General features: G+C 43.9%; 1 long non-coding RNA gene across 1 annotated transcript; it reads right to left on the reverse strand.

The window, feature by feature from the left end:
* Positions 1–2,957: 2,957 nt before the first annotated feature.
* Positions 2,958–14,657, reverse strand: LOC125946001 (uncharacterized). The gene is made up of 4 exons (XR_007467306.1): positions 12,705–14,657; positions 11,834–11,937; positions 8,925–9,143; positions 2,958–4,733 (listed from the first exon to the last, which is right to left on the reverse strand). It is a non-coding gene; the product is annotated as an uncharacterized LOC125946001 (long non-coding RNA).
* Positions 14,658–15,411: the final 754 nt, after the last annotated feature.

Raw genomic sequence — 15,411 nt, forward strand, 5'->3', positions numbered from 1 at the left:
GCGCGCCCGACCCAATCTTCCAGCGTTGCGCGCGCTGCACAGATCGGCTGGGAACCGCTGAGCAGGGTTTTTTCCAGTGACTTTAAGCAGGGTGGGGTCGCAGCGCCCCCCTCCAAGCAGCGGCGATAGGCATGAACTAGCCCCGATGCGAAGGCCGTAAGAAGCGAGCGCGCGCGCCAGTCGAGCCCGGCCGTGCTCTAACATACAAAAATGTTTTATAGAGATAGCTTGACTGCTTAATGGGACGATGGGCACAAGGACTTCCTTTTAATATTTTGATTAAACCTTCCTTCCCAATCAACGTAATGTCACTAGCTAATGCTTCTTTTGTGTAATCTCTCTCTCGTCCTTGCTTATTCTTGTGCGGAATTTCCATCAAGGCCTTATCATTTGTTGGAACATGAGTCGCCTCACATCTTTTTGCCTCTTTGCGACAGCCCCCTGCTGTTCCAACTTTCACATTTTAATTTCGCAAGCAGCTACAATAGCACATTGATAATTAAATTCTCATCCTGAACTCATTATGATCATAGGCGCATACACGAATTTTACTAGAGTGGATAAACTACACTGCAGCATCCACTCACCCCCATTTAGTTTCCTTTTCGCAAGCTATTCACCCTGACGTAGTTAAATCATATTCAATGTGAAATAAACACCACCATAGATTTTATTATTTCCTGTTGATTGAGTAATCGTTACCGCACTTCTACATTGCCATGCGCTCTTGCTGTTGGCAATGTTTTGTCCACGGCTTACTTTTAATGACTTGTTATTATACATTAAAGACTGATGTAAACTGGGGCAAGGATACAGTATTAATGACTGTCTACTTTTGTGCAAGAAATTCCACGATATGTTGATTGTCATGCAGCCATAAATATGTCGGTTTCTTTTAAATGCTCGTTATTGCACAATTGAGACAGACGTAACATGGTCTAAGGAATAAAATACCGCAACAAAAACTTGTTATTGTCATTTTCAAGCTAGTAGGCATTACCTCACTTAGGTAAAGGTCCTCATGCTTGTGCACCCTGTCTTCACCTCTTTCGAAAGCAGTAGCTGAATGATCGAAGCATAACTGGCAGAGAGCGCAATGTCCCGCTAAACAAGTGACAAAAGCAGCCATTGAAACCGCCCATGGGGCCAGCAACTAACGACTGAGCACTCGATCTGCTCCTCCCTCCCCCTCCTAGCAGGCCAGGAAGGCCATAGCCTCCCAGACCCCCCTGTGTGCTCCTCTATGATTACAATGATGATTCAGAGCAGCAAAGAGCTACTGCCAACGACAGAAGGGTGCACGAAGTTTGCAAAGCTCATGCTATGTAAAGCGATGTCAGACGAGCACAAACTGTCGAGATCAAGCCGCATCAAGAACGAATTTTTTATCTCGATCGTCAATGTTCGCTACTACACAGCCCAACAGTCCGGATAGAGCAGGCTGAGCTCTAGCGTGCGCGTTGTCAATGAGCAGGTCCTAACAAATTTGCTTCATGTACAGCTAAAATTGTAATACACACATCAGACATTGCGACCGATCGCGACGTACGGATTGCGATTCAAGGGTTCCGGATCGAGCTGGCGATCTAAGGTGGCGGTGTAGTACCACTCTATTTCGATCGAGGTCAATCCGTATCGGGTGCGATACGGGTGAGGGGCAAAGGACGTAGCTCATATTTCAGGAGGTGTGTTAAATTAAACTAAAAATATACGAAAAACAAAATATGTGATTGTTCAGTAAATTTGAGAGTATAAAATTGGGCAGTGCATACAAATAATGAGTGCACATTTTAAATTGAACGCAGCGACAGATCGCGGTTCTTCTCGATGAAGCAGCAGTCCTGAGGATCAATGTGTTAATGACAATAACAACAGCAACCGGCATAGTGAACCAGCTGATTGAGCGCAGTATTAGTGCCGATGGGTACGCAAGATGAACGCCAAATAACGCCTTAAAAAGCGAAGTACGTTCTCTTGCCCTCTAACAGAGCAGACATAGCGGATTCCTGCTCTTTAAAAGAGAATGACAACTCACTTGTCTTCGCAAGGGGGACAACTTTACTACGGGATCTGATTAGATTGGTTTGGAACAAACTTTATTTGTGCCTGCAGTTGGGGTGCTCGATCACCCGGACGAGGGCGTACTTCGTCTACGGGGTTGCCGTTACTTGGCGCGGGCCTCCGCTTGTCGTTGCCGGTTCGCTAAGTCCCTGCCTTTCAAGCGCCCCGACGACCTGCTGGACAGCCCAGAGCAGTTGGTCTTGATTGTAGGTCTTCGCGGCTGCTCGGGCGGCTGCGGGATCGTTCTTGATCTTGCTTCCTTTGAGTGTTTGATGCAGTCTCACAAGATATGCGTGTGATATGCCATCTCCCTCCGGTAGACCTTGCACTTGGCGGTCGGGTATGTTTCGAGGTACATGCGATGCATCAGTCCCGGGCTCGGTAGCGATCTGGTCTGGAGCCGTCTCAGTAGTACCGCCTCCGCTCGACTCAGCCTCGGGTGTGGGGGTGGGGGAGTCCTGCTAGCCAGGCGGTAGGCCTTCGTGATGTCGTTACAGCCCCTCATGCGGTCCTTGGCTCCGAACCACGTCGGACAGCCTCTCGTCGGGAAGCGGTTGGTTAGCGCTCGCGCCGCTGCGTGTGTCGTCTCGTTGTGGTTGAGCATTGCCTCTTGTGTTCAATCTGCTTTTTATATAAGCGCGCTTCGAGAGTCTCCCTTTGGTTGGTGCGTTTTGCCTCAATTGTGGCAAGCATCGCCCACCGCGCATGTAAACATGCTGATCTTGATCGTTTTTTGACTTACCGCAAGCCACCGTTCCCTCATGGCCGAAAGAAGAAAACCGTGTTTTTGCTACGTCGGCCCACCCATCCAGACGTTTGAAATTGCTTTTCTGCGCCCCGCCTAGGAATCATCAGAATATGCTTTGTGCAAGACATACAGCATGCGCTGCTAACCCAAGTAACGCAAAATGTTGACATAACGTTCTCTGAATGTGCACAAATGTCGGTGTATAACGTTGCCTACATGCTGCTAATGTCCTCTTTTTTGATCGCCAGACAACGTTGGGCCGCAACGTTGTGGCAGCATTGAGCAGCACGTTCACGACGTTGACATAACGTTAAGGGAACTTCCTGACAACGTAATGTGGATGTTGCCTTATGTCACTTGCGCTTTCAGGCAACGTACGTGTATGACATTCAAGCAACACTCAAATTACATTGCAGAATATTTAGACATGCATAACAGCAGTGCTGTCAGCATGCCACGGCTGACAGCACCGCAAACCCTTAAATTTATATTTGCTTGACATATTATGCATTCTAGTAGTTTTCATGTTGCATATGCATGAGAATGTGAAACAAGAATTGGTGAAAAACAGCATTCTTTTAAGTATATATCTTGTGTATCTGTGTATCTTACCTTGTGGTGGTAAGATACACAAGATATATCTACGTAAAAGAATGCTGTTTTTCACCAATTCTTGTTTACATTTTCATGCATATGCACATGAAAACTACTAGAATGCATAATCTGTCAAACAAACATATATTTAAGGGTTTGCGGTGCTGTCAGCCGTGTCATGCTGACAGCAGTGCTGTACGCTCAGCTGATTTGTCTTGCACTATATATAGTACCAACTCGCCCTAATCCAGAATCTTTAAAGTGTTTCACATGGTGGTTTGCCTGACTTGTCTTGCTGTTGTCCATAGCACAGTATATAGATGCTGACTGCAAGTAAAAGTGCATAATGCAAAGCTACAAAGTGGTTCATAACACTTTTTCATTTTGGCTATAACAGCAAGAGAGCAGCATACACACCCAGTGTGCAGAGTTCTCGTATAAAGGTTCTCACAGCAGAAAAGTAAAAATCTTCTACAAATGTTCATTTTCTTTAAACATATCATTTATGCTTAGGGCACAGAAAAATCAGTTTCTTTGCTTCTTACTTACTGCTCTAAAAATCATGTTTCGGTAGCTGCATGTGCTTTCAAGAAATTGCATAATAGCCAACATCAGCTGCTAAGAACAAACGCTAGTATGTAGGAATTGTTTGTGCAGGAGGAATATGTCGTGGTTGAATATACACCCATGAATATGCATTGGTCCACCTTAAATAATAGTCAATGCCATAGACAAACCTGGTTATAATGTCAAACCATGCATTTATTTACCGTCTGCTTACATAATCCTGGCAAACAAATGACACTTATATAACAGCAACTTAAAAACTGATAACACACTGATAACACACTTAAATATATTTTCTATTAAACATCAAGGTCTTCTATCGCATATTAAGTCTCTACTAACAGCTACAACTACAGCACAATATATTTTGCCTTGCCATGTAGGTCAGACTTCAAATTTTTTTGCTTTTTGTCGAGTTCCCTTATGTCAATGGCCGAACACAATTTATACTTCTTAATAACAGCACAAATACTGTCCTCCTTGACTTTGTAATGTACAACACAACACAGTTACACTGCGGTTGGATACTATCTCCTGCCAAGCATCCAGCCAGTCTTTTTGCCTAAGCTTGCAGACATGGCAGCAAGTGTGAAGTAGTCAACACAGCCCAAGGCGTAGAGTAACAGAAAGTCATCCAAGCACTGACAGCCAGCCATCACTTTTGCAGAGGATGGCCAGCAGCACAAGTGATGCACACATGCCTCCCTCGGTAGCTTCACTTGCATCCAGACCTCACTGGTTTCCAAGTCAATAATGCGGTAACCTGCAAAGACATCAATTACATCAAACTATAAAGTGCCATCTGAAACACTGACGTAAGCCATGTTTACTGTGAAAACAGGCTATAAAAATGCTTACAAACTTAAGCTTCGCATAACTGTGAAACAAACAATAATGACTTTACACAGGAGAATAATACAGAACATCAAAAGCAAATTTCAGTAAAACCTAACCATTATAGCCACAAGTTTGGACACAAGAGCAAGGAAAGCACAATAAACAATACCCACAACTTCCTTTATTGCGCTAAGCAGTTAAGACGTTAGTATCAATATATTCATTTAACATAAAGCTTCCTTGCAATGCCACGGCTGCTTGTTACATCCAGTTCAGTCTTGGAAGAAAACAAAAATTAACAAATGATGTGAATGCTCTACCACGGTACCAAAACCACATTTCATTCGTGATGAAAGAAAGTTCCAATGAGTGAGTGATAAATTTGACTTGGTACAACATATTGGTGAATTGCAGCACAGATATTGACGACAGAAAAGACGAGACAATAGACGTGTGCTGACTTCCAACAAAAAGCTTTATTTTCAGCGACCGATGTTTATAGCAGTCACTCATCACATTGCACAAGTGCAATTCACACCCTTAGGAAGGTCAACTGTGTCTGATAAGTGTACAGATGCTGACACACACAGAGCCAATGCGCGCAATCTTTTCAGCTTCAATAATTTCACGTGTTAGTTGATCACCGCTTCTGCTGACAACAGTACACCGAGCAAACAATGGTTCACAGGCACACGAACTGCAACAACATGCAAGCCAACTGTCATGCACGTTTTTCTTGACATTGTATGAGTGTTCTCTCAGTTGGTCATTGATAGTGTCCTGTTTGGCCTATGTACTGTTTACCACAAGAAAGAGGGGTACAGTAATTCATGTTGCTAACATAGGTGACGAACAGATTTTTGTTACACTTGTGTGCTGCGCTGAAACATTTCCTTTGATTACACAACTTTATAAGCTTCTGAGGTGCAAAGAAGACACCTTTAACTTTGGAACGATCTGCAGTTTTCACGATACTGTGAGACAGCTTATGAATGTATGGTATGACAGCCACTTTAAGTCTGTCAGATGGAGTGATCACATGGCAACCACTCGGTGCATGCGCTTTTCAGAGTAGAGGTCATGTGGTCACTGCATCTGACAGACATAAAACTGGCCGTCATACCCTACATTCATAAGCTCTCACAATATCAAGAAAATTGCATTTCATTCTAAAGTTGTGTAATCAAAGGCAATGTCACAGCACGCCACACATATGCAACAAAACACCAAATTCTATTTGTCACCTGTGTTAGCAACGTGGTTTATTGTATCCCTCTTGTGGTAAACAGTATATAGGTCAAATGGGACGCTGTATCAATCACCGGCTGAGAGAACACTCATACAATGTCAAGAAAAATGTGCGTGACGGTAGGCTTGAATGCCATTGCAGTTCGTGTGACTGTGAACCGTCGTTTGCTCAGTGTACTGTTTCCAGCAGAAGCGGTGATCAACACGTAAAATAATTGAGGCTGAAAAGATTTCGCGACTTGGCTCTGTGTGTATCGCACACCTTCTATACACTTGTCAGACAAAGAGTTTACTTTCTTCCTAAGGGTGCAAATTGCGCATGTGCAATGCAGTGACTGACGGCTATAAACATGGGTCAGCAAAAATAAAGCTTTTTGTTAAAGAGTTGCCGCATGTCTCTCGCCTTGACTCTTCTGTCATTGCCTACATCTGCACTGCAATTCACCGATAAATTTGTACGTGCATAGAAACTACTGGCTTGAAAGACTATATAGGGAAATGGGGTAAATAGCGGAGAAAGGGAGAAATTACAAAAATGGTCCATCTATGCCTCGTGTATGAAGTCCCAGACGGAGTGTGCTGGTCTGGGCTGGTTGGTACATCATTAGGACGGGAACAAACAGCACTAGGATGGGACGAAAAGAGTACGACAGACAAGGAGTGAAGTGTGGTGTGGACTGTAGTGCCGAAGTAGACTGTAGACATGGACTGTAGTGTCGACTGTAGTTAAGGACTGTAGTGCCGCGTGGGCTGTTATTGGGTATTGTCCTTTTTTTAAAGTCCTAATGTTCTTTTTCAGATATGTCTACACAATGTCTTTATAGCCTGCGAAACTCCCAAAATATATGTTTTGTCATCAGTCAAGTGCCTGAGTGGCATGTCGAGCAGGTAACTTGTGTTGTAACACTTGCATCTTAGTTTGGCAAGTCCTCAGCTTTGTAGACTTCCATGATCTAGTTCTGTGGTTCCTCACTATAGCAGTACAATGTTATGGCGTAAGATTTTCCTGAAAAGATGCCACTTGGCAAGCCCGTACTTTATCAAGGCATAGCTGGGGCGCGTCTTAGCGAAAAAAGAACAGCAAAAGGCAGTTTTATGCCGGCTACCTTCACAACAATACAACAAAAAATGACACATATATAGTCAACTCTCAGTAACTTGACCTCGGTTAATTTGACTTTTTACTTTCAAACGCACTGCAATGTCCAAACAAGAAACCACATATTGCTATGGAACAAAACACTTATTCGAATGCATAAGCATGTCGCTTTGGTGAGCCTCTACAGGGTCCCCTCATGCGAGCAGCAGCTGCTAAGGTCTGAAAAACAAGAAATTCAAGAAACAATTCTACTGCTTCCCTTGGTGTGAAGCTGTTTTACTTTGCCTTTACTTTACTTTTATTTTTCAAAATATCCACAACCTAAATTTTGCTTACAGTTTAACACTGAGGCAGTGTTTAACATGTTGGCGCATGTTGATGCATGTCGGCTGAGTTGTGCTTCAAGAGAAAGCAGGAAAACATTACAGACCACCTCGGGTGATCTAAAATACCTGCTTTTATTCTGCCATTGTTAATTTCATCTTTCGGATAATTCAACCAACTCTTGGAGCCCTGCGAACGTCAATTAGCAGAGGCGACTGTACCTGTTACTGCGCATCAACACACTCAGTTGCATTGACAGTGCTACGTATACATTAACCAACCCTCAGCATGTTATCAGATCTTGGAGGCCACACTCAGCAGAGGCAGCTACATGCAACTGGCGTGTGTAGACCAGAAGTGCAAAGATGAAATACTTTTTATGGTCTTTTTGAGATTACATAATTGTGTATTTTTCATTTGTTCACCTCAAGAATAGCAATTGTAGTCAGAAGAGTGGAATTTTGGACCCGCTGGTGATGCATATTTGAGTGTGGTGAAGCGCGAAAGACGGGACAGAGTGAGGCGAGACGGACGGGACAAGCGTTACTGTCAACTGTGAACGTTTTTGTGAAAAAATTTCCTGCAGCAAGAGCATTACAGCAGGCCGGTTTCCAACATCTGCTCCTTCATGCCGTTTCAGAAACCCTGCTTAAACAGCTGAGCAAAGAGCCGTCAGTAAACGTTGTAGGTACCCCGCAGAAGAGGTGTTTATTCGCGGTTGTGCCATATGTGCACAAGGTTTCGCACAACTTAAGGAAAGTCGCAGGGAAGTATGGAGTGGATCTTGTGTTCGCTGCGTCATGCAAGTTGGCACAACTGTGCAAACGCATCACGGGTAGTCAGGAAAGTATTTGTTGTACATCAAAACACTTGCATAAGTGTGATCCACGCGCCACTGTGGTCATGTTTACTTGGGACAGACCGGCCAGTGCCTGAACGACCGGCTACGACTACGCTACAGGTGTTGCATATCGAGAGAAGGGTTGAATATTGCTCTACACTGCAAAAGTTGTCGTTGCTATCCGCAGATGACCCGAATACGGAAGTTCTGGCCGTGGAAAAACCAAATTAGAACGCGAGCTTTTGGAAGCGGTGTTAATCGAAAATTCTGGAACTGATAAGTAGGTTAGCGCCACTTCGCAGGCACTTTTAAACAAAGAAATGCAACTCATGAGTAGCCACAAATAAGCTGGTTTGTTAATTCTGCTTTTGCTTCTTTTTAAAGACGCTAGTGTTTCTTGGGCTACCTAAACACGAAAAACTTTGTCACTCGATTCAACCGCTCGGCCAAAACCAAGCATGAAAAGATGATTTTTTCTCCTCAGGGGCACCACATTTCGAAAGATATGCATCAAATGCATCTGAAAAGTTAATCATTTCGGTGCAATACATGTATTGTTACAAACATTACAAAAACAAACTTGAAAGAATGTGAATGATACTTACTACCCACAGCTTCCAATTTATCGGGGCTCAATGTCGGCTTCTCAACAGCATTGCCGTCCTTCAAGCACCGACAAGGAGCCCCTGTGACGCTCCTACGCCGAGCGCCAGGGCTCCCCACATCAGTTATGCCAGTTCTTTGCAGAACAGGGAGTCCCGGCCATGGCACTGGAGCAGGCCCCAGTTATCGTTGCCAATGTATAAAACAGTTCCTAGGTGTACCTGCAATAAAAGATGGCAGAGACACATTAAGACTGCTTACGTGGGGGAACATGAAAGCACCTTTAGTCAACCAAATGGCTGCAATGTGACGTGCACAGTGTGACACGCACTAGGCACACCTTAGGTCAGCCAGAACCAAAGAGCTGCCGTGGCATAAGGGAAGCGTGCTCCTTTCACACTCCAGGTTCTATTCCCACCCAGTCTGCACAACTTTCTTATTAAAGCAATTAATTTGCTTTGTTTACATGAACCTACCTAAATTTGACATCACTCCAAGTGTTTTGATGTGCTTTTATTGCTTGTGCAATAGGCCATCGGTTTTATGTCAATAAATGCTGGTAGCAAAAAGAAGTATGTCTAACTGTGCGATAAATGTAACCGGAAATGGCAGGTACGTCCAGTGGCATTAGTGTAGAACTGCACACAAAATTATATAGCTTACCCTGTTTCAAATTTATTTTAAAGAGCAGTTTCAGTGAGCCCAAGTAGAGTCTTTCAGCTTTTTGCAGTGCAGAAACAGGTACAGTTTGTGCCAACCAACCACATAAAGAGCTCTCCTAGTAACTGTCTCTAATCACCCTCTCAGCAATTAGTGATAGCCAAATACAGCTTGTACCTCCATAACTGACACAGTCCCATTTCCTTAATGTGGTATTCGTCACTGATTTTGATGGTCAATTGGTTGCCATAGATGAACAATCGAAATCTGGCACGCAGCACCAGTCGCGTCAGTGCATCGTCAAGTGACACGAACATATTTCTCCCTTGAGTGAATTATGGTGCTCTCCTGGGCACATGTTGAGGCACCAGCCAGTCTGCCCCATGTACATTTGACCGAATATATACATGATCAAAGGAACAGACTGCTACCCCTGACGAACACAAGACAAATTGGGTTGCATCTTTAACTCAGCAAGCCTCAATTCTCATGTGGACTGCTATGCACGCACATTTCCAGCGAAAAATAAAGTAGGCAGGATATGCACGACAGTCCACAAGTGAATTGGGAAAGGCGAGCAGGCAAGGGAGGTTTGCTTGGTTAAAGATACCACCAAATTTGTCTAGTTTGTATGAGAGGCAGTGTACTGTATTCCTTTCACACCTGGTCAAATGTACACAGAGCAGACTGGCCGGTAACTAAATGTGCCAAATAAATTCCCATATTTCACTCAAAAGACCAGCATGCTCATCCAGTTTGGCCGTGCATTGCCGCGATAGGACTTCAGGCTGGATTAAGATCATCTGTTTTCACCTACGGTGAAAAATTGGCACGAGAGATCAGTGAGGCATACCACATAAACAAGACATGCGAGCCAGACCCCATGATCAATTCATGAAATAAAAGGCATCCTTTCTAGATGACAAGTGATTGAAGTTAGTCTGCGCCATATTTACTTTCCTTTTTACACAAATACCATTTATTGTGATTTTATGCCTTTATATTACAACTTACGCCTTCCCTCTGAAAGAAATTGTGCACAACATAAGCACACATGCAGTGTTGCTATTTTTAATCCTTCCATCAAAATAAATGGTCAGCTAGCAGCAGTCATGTTGTATGGTACCCTTTTCCTCCCCATGTAAATTCTATCCTGAAAAGTTACATGAACTGACCGGCAAACTCATAAGTACACTACAAATTTCACCTAGCAAACACGGTTGGTTCTTGGAAAATGCACAAATACGGTGATAGGTATCTGTTGGCATACTGTAGCAATAGTAAGTGCCAGTTAGCTTCGACACTAGACAGTTTTAGTATAGCATATGCAACTAATAGCGTACGCCTATACGCTATAGTACAGCGTATGCTAAACAGCACACGTTTATTACAGTCTTAGTTGGCCTGCGAGATCTTCCGATCTCGATGGCACCGATCTCTCGACTTCACTGACAGGTGGCACTGACATATCTTGAAGGTTTCCCTCATTCGGCTTCGTGTCGTTCGAAACGAGAAGCGATCTCGAAAACTCCACAAGGTTAACCATATTACACTGTTGTCGAAGCGGCCTGAGGGTAAGCGAAAGCTGTTTACGCAGTCATTTGCTACGAACGAAGCGAATTCTGCAAAAGCCACGCCAAATTCAATTCGAAGCAGGCAGCGGGGACCGCCGCCATATTTAATGTAAACTACGCAGACCACGCCCAGACGGTAATGCTAAATCTGAGAAATAGCATGCATACGGATAGCGTTCTGCACATGCGCAGTGATGACCTGCTATTTTATAGCGTACGCAATGACATAGCGTATGCTAAACTAAAACTGTCTACTGCTGCAATACTTCAGCTGTCAGGCATCTACAGTGCTTAAGACACCACAGAAGTGTAAGTGCCCAACAAAAACAAGCGGCGCATCAACCATAAATTTGACTTGAGAGTAGTGACAACATAGGCTGTTTCGTGTAGCTAAAACACTAGCCAATATGTAGAAAGTATATGCACAAGTATACATACCGATAGATATTTGCCTACCTAACTTAAAACTGATGCAAGAAAAAATACTTAACATCAGGACATGTTAGGTCTACTTTTATATAGAACACAATAAGGTGTGCATAACAGCTATGAACACAAATAAACAGCAAGTTGCATAAACATTTGGCCTATTTAGGAAGCTGTGTTGACTAATGTCGATTAACTTATCCACGAATGATACCGAGATGCTTTTTGGAACACGTACACTACATACATACCTGACCCGACCATCCAGATTACACGTTGCACTACGGCAGGCATAGCCAAGGGGCCTCGTGGCTCCTCCGTTATGTGGGCACTGTTATGGGTCAGAGCCTCGCCCCTATAAAATAAGTTCTGTGTTAACTTATAGCAGTGGCACATAGCTTTATAAAGCTGTAAAATTGTCTACACATGCATGGAGCATCTAAATATAGTCACAAAAACAATGTTTGCATTATTGCAGGGTGGCAACAGAGCCCAAAGTAGAAGTCACTGATGAATGTCTTGATAATGGGGACCCTTTCATCACAGTAAAATTATTGACACGCAGCAGCACATAGCAAAGAAATGTTTACAAAACAATTCATTTTTTTTTCATGACTCAGTTTAACTTTCCCCTGTCATGTTTAGTTACGTATAAGGTATGTCAAAACATCTTGTCTTAAAAAGTAAGTTGGACTAGTAGCAAGCTGTGATTGCTTATTTTTTTTTCTCTAAGACTGTCGTAAACTGAAAACTTCGTAAGCAGATATTATTTACAAAGTCAAGGCAAGGAAACGTCATTGCAATAAGAATCGGTGAAGAGGCAAATGAGTCGTTATTACGCAACTTCAGCAGAAAAGCGGGAGCTCACGCGCAGCACGCGCATGATGAACACGATTATTTTCGAACGTTGTATTTCTCATCGGAAGAAAACGCTTATCAAGATTTTCAATTCCGCATCGAAGCAATAAACTTGCGTAACTAAGTGCTGACAACCAGCGCTCAGCAAGCGTCAGCACAGGTATCACTGTTGTCGCGCGACTTCTATTTCATACGCTCGCGCACGCTATGCACACACGAGAAGCTCACACAACACGCGTGTAGTTAGCCAGCACGATTACTTACCTTTTGAATGGTACGACGCGGTCGCGAAGCGCTCTCCAAGTTGCCGGTGCTGCGTCGACGATGTTACTTCCCGCATACATGCCGCTGCGTAGTGGACGAGCTGAGGCGCGCCCAACACACAATATTTCTTTGCGACGTCCACCCAACTTTCCACGAGAACAAAGGGGTCGCACTCCACGGCATAAAATCGTTGGGCCACATTTGCCTGGCGCGCCACGCATACGGCGAGTTTGTAGCATGACACAAGGCATCTTCAGGCACTTCTGTGCACGCCAACTGCGACCCACTTCATAACTGCAAACACAAAAACACACGATCAAGTAAACGCGACGCTTGTAGCACGCCGCACATACGACCGCCATCACAGAACACGGAGGAAAAACAATAGCGCCACCTGCATACTTGTGAGACTGTTGTGGCCTCTGTGATGACAAAAATATTAACCAGTACAATCACATACTAAAATTTTCTGCCGGGTTACACACAACTACGTATAGATGTTGCAAGACAAAACAACCGTAGAACAATCTATATTTTACACTATAGTTTGGCGTAGAAAGAAATTTTATAACGTATTTTACCTTTGAATTGCTTCCGCCGTCTGCAGCCAGCATAAGCATGGCCTTCGAGATCAGCTTACGTTATCCTTATCAAGCCGTCGCTGTGGCGTGATTTAAACGGTTTGGGCTGTCTCGAAGCTGTCTCGAAGCCAATCCATGACGTTTAGCGATGCTGCCTACTTTTCCTACGCCGTCACTTAGTTTTAAATAACTTTCTGATGTCGTCAACATGAATTGTAGCCTCAGGAATTGTTGACACGATATCGGAGGTACAGATGTGCAGTGTTCGATGTTTCCGTGCGCGTTGTGACTGTTTCAGGCGGAAAGGATCAAATCCACGAGGGTTGATAGCTCGTGTGGCGCAGGTTACACCCGTATCGTCCGCATTTCCTTTCGTGTCGGTGTGTTGAATGTGCGCGGGTTTTGCCCCTGTCATCCGTACCTTCTGTGTTTATCGTGCGGCTCGCGAAGATTCCTCCTAAAAAAAGACGTCTGCAGCGTGCATGTGTCCTGTGAGGTGTGTGAAACAAATGTGCGCTGGTGTACGATGTGTTTGCAGTCGTTTTGGTGGCTTATAGTCCTTTGCTCTAGTGCCGTTTCTATGATGTAAACCATACGTGAACTGAAAAAAAAATGCACTGTTTTTCATATGGACAAGTAGATATGATCTGTGTGTATCCACTGTACAGTGTGGATGTGTTCGTCATTTTTATGCAGCTCGTATCATGGGGCTTGTGCCTATTCATGATGGCCCTTGCTTAATGTTTCCACTTTTGGAAGCAAGTGGCGTGCAAGCAGTCACAAAGTCTTGTGCATTTGGTGTGGAAGAAGGGAATACTTTTATGCGTAACTTTGTCTACTATAGGTGAACCGTTGCAACAATTAGCATTTTTTCCATGTGAACGCTTCTGCCGTTTGATATAATTTGTAGCAGATCTTATCTGTGGAGAAGCATAATAAACATAATTTAACGTGGTGTTCCTTAGAAGATATTAATTACTGCATAACCACTATACAGCTCCATACCTCACTGTATGATAAAGATGAATGTTCAGTTGAAAATGAAAATATCTTATAGTTGCATGAACGTATACATGCGAAATGCTACAGCAGCTTGGCATCACATTAATGTCACTATTGATGACCTCCAGCAACGTTTTGGGAACGTGCTGTTTTGTAACGTTGCTACATTGATACCATTTACACGTTAAATTGATGTTTACATGCAACGTTGACACAACGTGGGTGTCGGGACGTTGCTGTGACATTTATTTGTGACATCACTTGAACGTACAGCTGGCAACGTACATTCAACGTTGTGGTTGGCTGTTTAAGGTTGCCTGACATTTGTTACAATCAGGCAACGTTTACGCTACGTTCTGTGTTACTTGGGAAGAAGCGCCCATCGAGACTTTCTTTGCATGTGGTACCAAATATTCGCCACAACATGAGGCATGTGTATGCTGCAGCAAACATTCTGAGTCCATCCAACACATCCTTTTGAAATGGGAAGGGATTCAGCCCAGTCAGACCCGTAGGTAATGTACACGTTCCAGAAGCGATTGGGCTTAAAGTGAACGGAAGCAGCAACCGGTCGGGAGTCGAGATGAGCTAGACTTTTAGACAATTGGGTGGGGGGCGGGGGGAGGAAGCAGGGAAGAGATTGACACGACAGGATATGTTAAAAGCATAGATAGTGAAGCTTTGAGGAGCAAAATTAGAGAGGTGTATACAAAAATGCTAGAATGAAAAAAAAATGTACAGCCTACCTGAATAAATCAAGCTGGCTTGGTGACTATTTGTCTCTACCCGTTTCAAATGGGATGTCCATAGATCATCATCATGAAAGAAAACAAAAGAACCAGAAAGCACGCCTTCACGCATAGCGTACGACAGAAGCGTTTCCCGTTAAGATTACGGTTATATAAGCTGCACTAGCCGGATGGCGGCAACTGTAGCATACGAAGCAGGACGTGACGTCACTACACTGTTGCACGTAAAAGAAGAACACACCTAGGAAGTGATTTGGGTTCTGACAGTGCTATGGGAAGGCCACGTATAGTGAGAACTCCTGAAGAGCAGTATGGATTGGAGGCGTGGCGAATGTGTGGTTAAATGCATTTATCTTCTCTCTGGCCCACTCCTTG

This window comes from Dermacentor silvarum, chromosome 5, assembly GCF_013339745.2.
Source record: "Dermacentor silvarum isolate Dsil-2018 chromosome 5, BIME_Dsil_1.4, whole genome shotgun sequence".
Classification (NCBI taxonomy): Eukaryota; Metazoa; Arthropoda; class Arachnida; order Ixodida; family Ixodidae; genus Dermacentor; species Dermacentor silvarum.